We start from the raw sequence: 9041 nt of genomic DNA, 5'->3' as shown, positions 1-9041 counted from the left end.
TTTCTAAAATAGAACATAATTTAGGACATAAAATAAGTCTTAGCAAATATAAAATAATCAATATTACTCCATATACATGATGGATTAAAATTAGAAATCTGAAGAAAACTTACAGAAACTGCATAAAACTGTGAAGACTAAACAATAGTCTTTCTACATGAAGAATTGATTATGGAAGAACTACAAAGAGAACTTTTTAAAATTTCTAAAATCAAACCATAATACAATATACCACAATCCTGGGGACACTATGAAGGCAGTTCTGAGAGGAAAGTCTATAGCATTAAGTAACTATATTATTTTAAAAAATCCCAAATAGTCAATCTGGAGCTGTAACTCAAGGCACTAGGAAAATAGGAATGATTAAATTCCAAAATTAGTGGAAGAACTGGAAATAATTAAGATCAGAACTGAAATTAATAAAATAGAAAATTTAAAAAAATAAAAGATTTATACAACAAAGAGTAGGGTTTTGAAGAGTTAACAATATTGATACACTCCTTGCCAAAATAAACAAAATAAATAGAAGTCCAAAATCAGCAAAATTAGAGATGAAAAAGGAGACATCAACAGAGATTTTTTTTTTGCTCCAAACACATTCACATTTCTTTTCTTTTTTAAAGCAGATGACAAAGACCCAGTTTATCAGCTTTTTAAATCTAAGCTTAACATTATGTATTTAAACAATTGTCAAAACTTTACTAAGTTGCCAGCATTCATGCACAATTAGAAAACATCCTTAAATTTATACTGAACCAGAAATGTATTACCATTAATGCATTAATATCTTCATTACTAAATACTGGAAAAAAATATATTTCTACAAGAGGCTCATCCTGGCAATGTTAGCTAACAGCAGGCTGACACTACTTGGCTCACATGTCAAACAATGGAAAGCAGATCCATGCTGGTGTTTGAACACAATCTGGTCCTAGCGCTACTCAAAGTCAAGGCTCACCTTGGAGTACATTTGATAAAAAAGCAAAGTGCTTAAAGAGATAACAACAATTTTAAAGACCCCCCCCCCAAAAAAGGTCCTATTGTGTGGTCCCAAATATAAACTCAAAAGTCTATGACAAATAGGCACTTTGATGAGGTGTTTATAAATACTTTAGATTAGGTACAATTATACTGAAAGTCAAGCTCATCTGAAATCTTCAGAAAAAAAAAAGTTCCTGTTAATCCTCAAATGGTGCTTGTTATAGTTTAACATTTCTGTTAAATGCATTTGTTGAATTACTTGTTATCCAAGCGTAGCAGCTGCTCCTTACTATTTATTGTTAAGGAATTTAACTGGCTATTTTCTTCAACTTCTATTCTTTCTTGACCATTCTGGAAAATTATTTTTGTAGTGATTTTTCTCCCATTTACTATTTTGGTAGAAGTTGATATAAATTTGAAGTTACCCATCCCATTGCTACCAAATGATGTAGAAAAGAATGAAGTAAGGCCACCCCGACCTAGGGTCCCAAATGAAGTAAATCCTGTATCCAGTGAAGAAAATTCACCTCCAAATGATGGAAATTCACTGAAAACAGAAAAAAAATGAGCCAGCATTTTGGTATCTGTTTCCTCAGGGACTCTTTCTGTTCCCAAAAAATTCTTCAAATGGGTCTTAAAAGTAAGTCGAAAGAAAATGGATCCCTGACTCCAAAAAATTCCCTGAAGATATCATCTGGGTTCCAGAATGTAAAGTCAAATGCAAATGGACTGTCACAAGGACTTCCACCTCCACCTCCACCATTTAAGCCTTCTTTGCCATACTTGTCATAGATATCCCATTTTTAAGCATTTGATAACACCTCATATGCCTCAGCTACTTGTTTGAATTTTCTCTCCGCTTCTTCTTTATTTTCAGGATTTTTAGGTGGATGCAACTTTAGTGACAGTTTCCGATATGCCTTTTTGATATCCTCCAGTGAGTTATGCCTCGGCACTCCTAGAACTTCATAGTAATCCACTATGTTTTAACAGATTGTTGGAACAAGTCTGAGGACTGGGGTGCTCATGGTCCAGCACAGCTGCACTGGTGGTGCTGGCAGCCAACAGAGACATTTTTAAAATTAATGCAGGGACGAATTAGGGACTATTTTGATATCATATATTTCAATATATTGAAAAATCTAGAAGATATTGAAAATTTGTACCCACATATAACCTATCCAAATTTAACCATAAAAGTATAGAAAACTTAAACAAACATCAAGAAAATGAGGTAGTAATAAAAAAGCCTTTCACAAAGAAAAGCCCAGGATCAAATGGCTTCTCAGTTGATTTCTTCCAGACCTTTAAAGAAAAACTAACATCAATCCTCCTCAAATTATTCCATGAAACAGATAGTGAGGGAACACTTTCAAACACATTCTTAGAAGCCAGTACCACCCTGATACCAAAATCCAATGGAGACAAAAACAAAGAAAACCACAGATAAATATCCCTGATGGACAGTGATCCAAAAGTTTCCAATAATATATTAGCAAGCAGTATTAAAAAAATAGGTTGATAAGATTGTATACCCTGATCAAGTTGGATTCATCACAAGGCAAGTTTGGTTCAACAAATTTAAATCAGTAACTGTGATTAATCACATACAAAATCAAGGACAAAAATCACATGCTTATTTATTGAATACAGAAAAAGTCTATGTCAAATTTCATTATCCATTCATGTTTAAAGCACTGAATAAACTAGAGGTAGAAGAAAAATTCCTGAACATCTTAAAAGCTATATATGAAAAACCGGAAGTCCACATAATAACAGAAAGGAAAAAAAAAAAAAACTGAAAGCACTTTTTCTAAAATCAGGAGCAAGGAAAGGACATCCACTCTGATCATTTCTAGTCAATATAGTTCTTGAAACTGCAGTAGATTGAAGGGATATATACAGGGGAAAAATGTCAAAACATCGTTGTTTTGTACATGATTCTATTCCTTGAGGATTCATCCCCCACTTGGGGGAAAAAAATCTCCACCAAAAGACTTCTAGATCTGATAAACAAATTCACCCAAGAAGCAGGATACAAGATCATATACAAAAATCAATAGTTTCTTACATTTCAATAATTAATCTGTCATGAAAGAAATCAAGAAAACTCCATTTATGATTGCCTCAAGAAAGAAAATTTTTAGAAATAAGTCTAACTAAGGAGGTAAAAGATGTCTACAATGAAGTCTACAATGAAAATTATAAAGCACCAAAAAAAAAAAAAGAAAGAAAGAAAGAAAAGAAAAAAAGAAACTGAGAAAGACCTGAGAAGATGGAAAGACCTACCATGTTTACAGATAAATAGAATTTAAAAAAATACCTCCTAAAATTTATATGGAGAAATGAAAGACTCAGAATAGCCAATGTAATCCTGAACAACAAGAATGGGGCTAGAGGTTCCAATACCTGATTGAAAATTATATTACACAGGTATAGTAACAAGAACAACATGGCATTGGCATAAAAATAGACATGAAGACCAACGAACAAGAAGAGAAGACTCAGATAAATTCACATAAACACAGTCATTTGATCCCTGACAAAGGTGTAGAAATATACATTGGGAAAAAGATAGCCTTTTTAACAAGTGGTGCTAGAAAAACTGTATATTCATATGTAGAAGAATTAAACTATATCTTTACCTCTCAACCTGCACAAAAACTAACTCATAGTGGCTCAAAGACTAGAAATTAGACTGGAACCAGTGAAACTCAAAGAACATACTTACAAAAAAAAAGTTAAAAAATATTTACAACATATTCAATTTTAAAAATAGGTAGCAATTGAACATGGGTGATAATTTAATGATGTAAATTATTATATTCAACTTTTCTTTTGTAGAATCAAATTAATTATCTTTATCATGTAGTGAGAGAATTGAAGAAATATCAGAGTGGTTCAAAATTCTATGAAGATCCCCCATATAGCACAATCATGGATAGCTCCATATTTTAGTGATTGGTGGTCTCAGTATCTGATGTCCTTGAATAATCTTTATTGTTATTATTGTTTTTTCTATTATTTGTTTTTATGCTTTAAGTGCCAATTTTATTTATTTATATTCTAATTTGTTATATATAAATATTTATTTTTTTGTTGTAGTTGGACACAATCGCTTTATTTTATTTATTTATTATTATGTGGTGCTGAGGATGGAACCCAGGGCCTTGCATGTGCTAGGAAACTACTCTACCACTGAGCCGCAGCCCCATCCCCTTATTATTTGTTATTTTTATTTTAAATCTTTGTATACGCATCATTTAGTTCACTAATATTAATATTTAGCCTTAATTTTTTGAAAACTTGACTTGTTAAATCACTGGCCATATCCAAAAGAAATGTGATCTATATTCTCTTTACTTTTCCCTATCTTAGTGTTATCATAGTTTAAATTATTCCCAGGATTATCCCAATGTTCATTTTTATTTTTGTGCTTTTAACTGAGATAGAGTAATTTTTCATGTGTTCAGCAGACATCTGGTTCCTTCTTTCTTAAATATACTATTGTTGTTCTATGCCTACATTTCTTCCCAGTTGAGCTTATACTTTTTACCTTAAATATTTCTATTTATTTCTATTTATTATATTTTCTGAATATATATATATATATATATATGTCATCAATTTTTTTATACACATATACTACTTATCTGTGGCTTGACATTTATCTCAGGTCTTTGGGTAGCATAAACATTGATATATAATGTAGTAGAACACATTAATTTTTATTTTATTATTTACTTTTTATGTCATGTTAAGAAATTATTCATCCTACTATATTTACAAAATATTCTCTTACATTTTCTTCCAAAACAATTACAGTTATTTTTTTCCCCATTTTGCAAACATCACTTGAATGTCTGTGTAGCTTTTAGGAAAGTTAAGTTTCTGAAGATTGTTGTATTTATAAGAAATTAGAAAACAAAATAGAGGCAGCAGTCCTGGTCTTGCTGTCTTGGTGTTGAAGAGAAAAGGTGGAGAAGCTTGAGTTTTAGTAACCTTTGATCAGGCTCCAGTGCCTAATTTTATCACCAGATTAGGTGATGAATCATTGTGGTAAAGAGCAGATCCCACCAGACCTGGCTGGAGGGAGCACAGAAATGCAGAATGACCTTCTTCTGAGGCTTCCTCTTCACCCAATCTCTCCAGCATAATATATGAAACTAATATAAGGGAGATTCCCTTCTTTCAGTGTGGTACAGCTTTATGCTGATCAAATTTGAGAGACTATAATTAGTTTTTTACAATAAATTGGTCTTGCAAATTCTTTCAAAATATTGCAAAGATTCTATTTCCTAGCAAAGTAATACAAATTAAATTAAAACAACCCAAATTTCTCTTCCTAGTTTGTATTTTTTGAATTGTCAAACTTCCTTTCTAAGCAACTGGCTCCTAAGCATGGCTTTTCCTTTACTTGATAGTGACTATCTGAGGATCCTTTAGAAAGTTAGTTTGTGATGTGGGAGGGCGCTCCATCTTTGCTTCATCTCTCTCTGTGACTTAATAAGACAGCAAAGTTTGGGAAAGGCCCTGAGTCTGTTCTATTTTTGTTTGTTTGGTAACAGAATCATGCAACTCTTTCTACTTCCAACATTTTGATATCATAAATTTATTACTCTATAGTTTGAAACTCTTGGTAACCCATCATTAAAGTGATTCTATTAGTGAATATACTGCATGACATGGCACAGTAGTTTTCCAAGTTGAAATATCTATTTCCTTGCTATCTACTCCTCAATCTTAAGAAAAATAGATTCCAGTTACATGCATTCCTTTCCCTCTCTATCGCCCCATACCCAGATCCTTGTCATAGCTGAGTGCATGGGGTAATGAAACTTCAGAAGGCCAGAATGACAGATTTGCTTATTATTTTCCACCATCATTCTCCTTTCTCTTCTGAGAAATAGAATGTGCCCCACATGCATACCCTACTCAGTTTTAGTTAGGTCCATGGCAGTCAAACTCCATACTAAATTTTACAAAATTGCTGGTAGCTGTTGGTGAATAAACTAGGGAAAATGAGATGTGAGTTAAAACATCCTAATCATTTAATTAAAAAGACTCTTACTCTAAAGTTTGCCTTGATGTTTCCCAATTGGCCAGGAAATGAATGCCACTGTGCCTTCCCTGGACCCAGAGGCATAATACATATACTAAGGATGACCCACCCACTGCCAGCTTGCATCCTGAGTGGTGTTAGATACTGAAATTTCAACAATTCAGAAAACAGTAAGCTTCCATCTTATAGAAGCTGTACTGTGTACTGTGTATAGCTGTACTGTACTGTGGAGTCTTTTAGAGAAGTTTCATTCCTACTCTGAATAACACAATGACTTACTTACATGGCCGTCTAGTTCAACACTAAGTCTTTAACCTGCTTACCTGAGCCCAAAGTTTCTTAAGAAGAAATAAACCCTACCTAGTGTTTAGCAGTAGTTCCTTTTCTTCCCTCTCCTCTACTCTGAGCAGAGAACTCATTCCTAGGGAGACTCCACTGATAATTTTCATTAATAGAAAATAAACACTTATTCCAGTTTCAAAGTTGTTATACTTGAAGTTCCTAATTTTTAAAAAAATGAATTTAAAATTAATCGCTTAATAATCCTACTTTGACTAAGACAATGAAACTGTGGCTTAAAAAAAAAAAAAACAACTATTCAGCACCATTTGCTTATAGGTCTTTGAGAATTTGTTCTTAAAGTGTCTGGGAACTATCCTGTCGGCTAAGTACAGGAACTGCTGAGCTGCATGAGAAAGCCTCTCTGGGACTGTCAATGGGAAGCTAAGCCACCATCACCAGAGGAATCATTGTACTTCAGCAAGGTAATACAATGGTATACAATGGTATACAACAGTCTCCTCCCTACACTTCAGTCCAGGAGGGACATGCTTCTAAGAACTGAGGTATGAGTAGTTAGACTATTATTTGCTGTTAGAATTGATCTTTCCAGCTAATAACAGTAAATCTCTGGCATAGATGCAAATAGTTCTTAATGTCTGTGATTTTAGGAAATTCTATAAATAATTTGGATTTAGTTTACTCAGAAATTACACGTTTAATAAGGTTCACTACTTTGGCAGAGTAAAGGTCTGCCAGTTTAGTGTCCTTACAAACTATATACAATGTGTAGGCATATCATACTCTTACACCATACTTTAAAATACTGCATTACTTAAACAAATATTTTAACAAAATGCCAATAATTTGAAGCAGCTGATGAAACTAATCCAAAGTATGACAAGGCTTATTCACTCTCACTTAAACTATGTTGCCTAGAGAACTTTAAAAACTATGTACCCTTCAAGCTGTTTAAGGAGAGGTAACAGGCCCCACTCCTCATCCTCTACTGTGGAATTCCAACTGGGGTTGGGCTAGAAATTAGCACTTTCAGATACTTCAGGAAAGTCCACAGAAGTGTTAAAGAGTCTTCTAAGCAAAAGAATGTCTAATGCCTATCTCCATGCATCCATGAGAAGTCATGCTTATCAGAATTTCCTAAAAACACAAAGACAAGTCTATATACTTTATCAGACGTCAAAGGAATGAGGTGGGTTATTTTATCAGAGTTTCTGCTGCCTTTTTTTCTTTATTCTGTTCCATCAATGTGAGTAAAGTGAACTTTGGTGAGAAAACAGTGTTTGATTGCCAGGACCTCTTTGGGCATTTCTTTCTAAGTGGAATACACAACAGATATGGGAGTGGGGGAGATAATACAGGGAAGCTACTCTTTCCAGCTCAGAAGGAGTTGATGAAACCCATAAATGCATTCAAGAAGCCCATGAGATCCTCTAACTGTGGGTAGTGGCTAATGTGGTCATCCAGAATTGACACTGTGGACCATGGCAGCGTTTTCCTGTACAGCTCCAAAAACTCTGGATAGGGATTTATGGGATCCAATGGCCCATAGATAAAATGAATGGGAATAGTTACAGAGGCAAGAGCTCCCACCTAGCGTCTTCTAAACTTCTTCCTCTGATTAATGTACTGTAAGAGACTGTCAATCACCAAGTTCCCGTCATTGTTTCGGATTCCTTTCCACATATCCCACAGCTCACTCTCAGAGGGTCAAGAATATGGTCCAAAGACTTTCTGGAGTAAGACCTCAAGAAAATACAAAGAAGTCCATCAACCTTGTGAGGATGGGTGACAGCACACTTCCATCTTTAAGAAGCTTTTGGAGAAGAAGAGGCCTTTGAGTCTCAGGAAAGATACCTCCATTTGACAGACAGAGACTCTTTATGGTAAGCCGGCAAGATCGATTTCGCTTCTACCTGTACAGCAGCTCCTGAGCAACAATGTCTCCATAGTTATGAGACAACAGGTTGATCCTATGGTTCTGGAGTCGTAGATGGCACAAAAGCGCCTCCACGATGCTGGCCGGTTTGTCACTGAAGCCAAAGCCTAAAAAGTCAAGGGCAATCACTCTATGAAACCTCAGGGTCAGACCTTCCCAAATCTTGTACCAGTCATAGCTGGAAGTTGGAAAGCCACATAAAAGCACAACTGTCTCAGGACTGCCAACTACACCCACAGAGTCCTGGTAGAAGATGGGCAGTCCCTTGTAGGTGAAAAACTTGCCAGAAGTCTTCCATGAGTGCAGAGCAGGAGAGAGCTGAGGGGGTGGGATGTGCAGGTACGCGACCAGCAGAGGCACAGCCAGTACCTGGACCCACCACTCCCTCATCCTGACTCAGGTAAGACCTGGGCTACAGGACTCCTTGTTTGGGGGACCGGGCGCGCATGCACTCTAATTGAATCTCTTATAGCCCTGCTCTCCACAGATGTTGAGCTTTGAGGAAGGACTGTTGATCTTTGTACTAGATCTTAGCTGTCTGCACCCAGCTCTTTATTGCTTTGCATTTCTCTGCAGTTTATCATACATAGGAGCACTTTCTTATGCATAAAACAACACTGTAATTTTTTTTTCTTGCTTTGCTTAATCTATCAGTGGTGTGTTATATGTTTAGAGAAGATGGAATCATCAAAGCACAGACTGATTGAATTACACTGTCTTAACATGGTTTAGAAAGAAAAACCTGAAGATGTGTCAGATTTC

General features: G+C 35.2%; 2 pseudogenes; both read right to left on the bottom strand.

Annotated features, from left to right (window-relative positions):
• Window positions 1–1180: 1180 nt before the first annotated feature.
• On the bottom strand, window positions 1181–3654 carry LOC101962899 (dnaJ homolog subfamily B member 6 pseudogene; annotated as a pseudogene).
• Window positions 3655–7646: 3992 nt separating this feature from the next.
• Window positions 7647–8706, bottom strand: LOC101960909 (mesoderm-specific transcript homolog protein pseudogene; annotated as a pseudogene).
• Window positions 8707–9041: the final 335 nt, after the last annotated feature.

This window comes from Ictidomys tridecemlineatus, chromosome 2, assembly GCF_052094955.1.
Source record: "Ictidomys tridecemlineatus isolate mIctTri1 chromosome 2, mIctTri1.hap1, whole genome shotgun sequence".
Lineage (NCBI taxonomy): Eukaryota > Metazoa > Chordata > Mammalia > Rodentia > Sciuridae > Ictidomys > Ictidomys tridecemlineatus.
The sequence above is the reverse complement of the archived record's forward strand: the minus strand, read 5'-3'. Positions and strand labels throughout refer to the sequence as shown.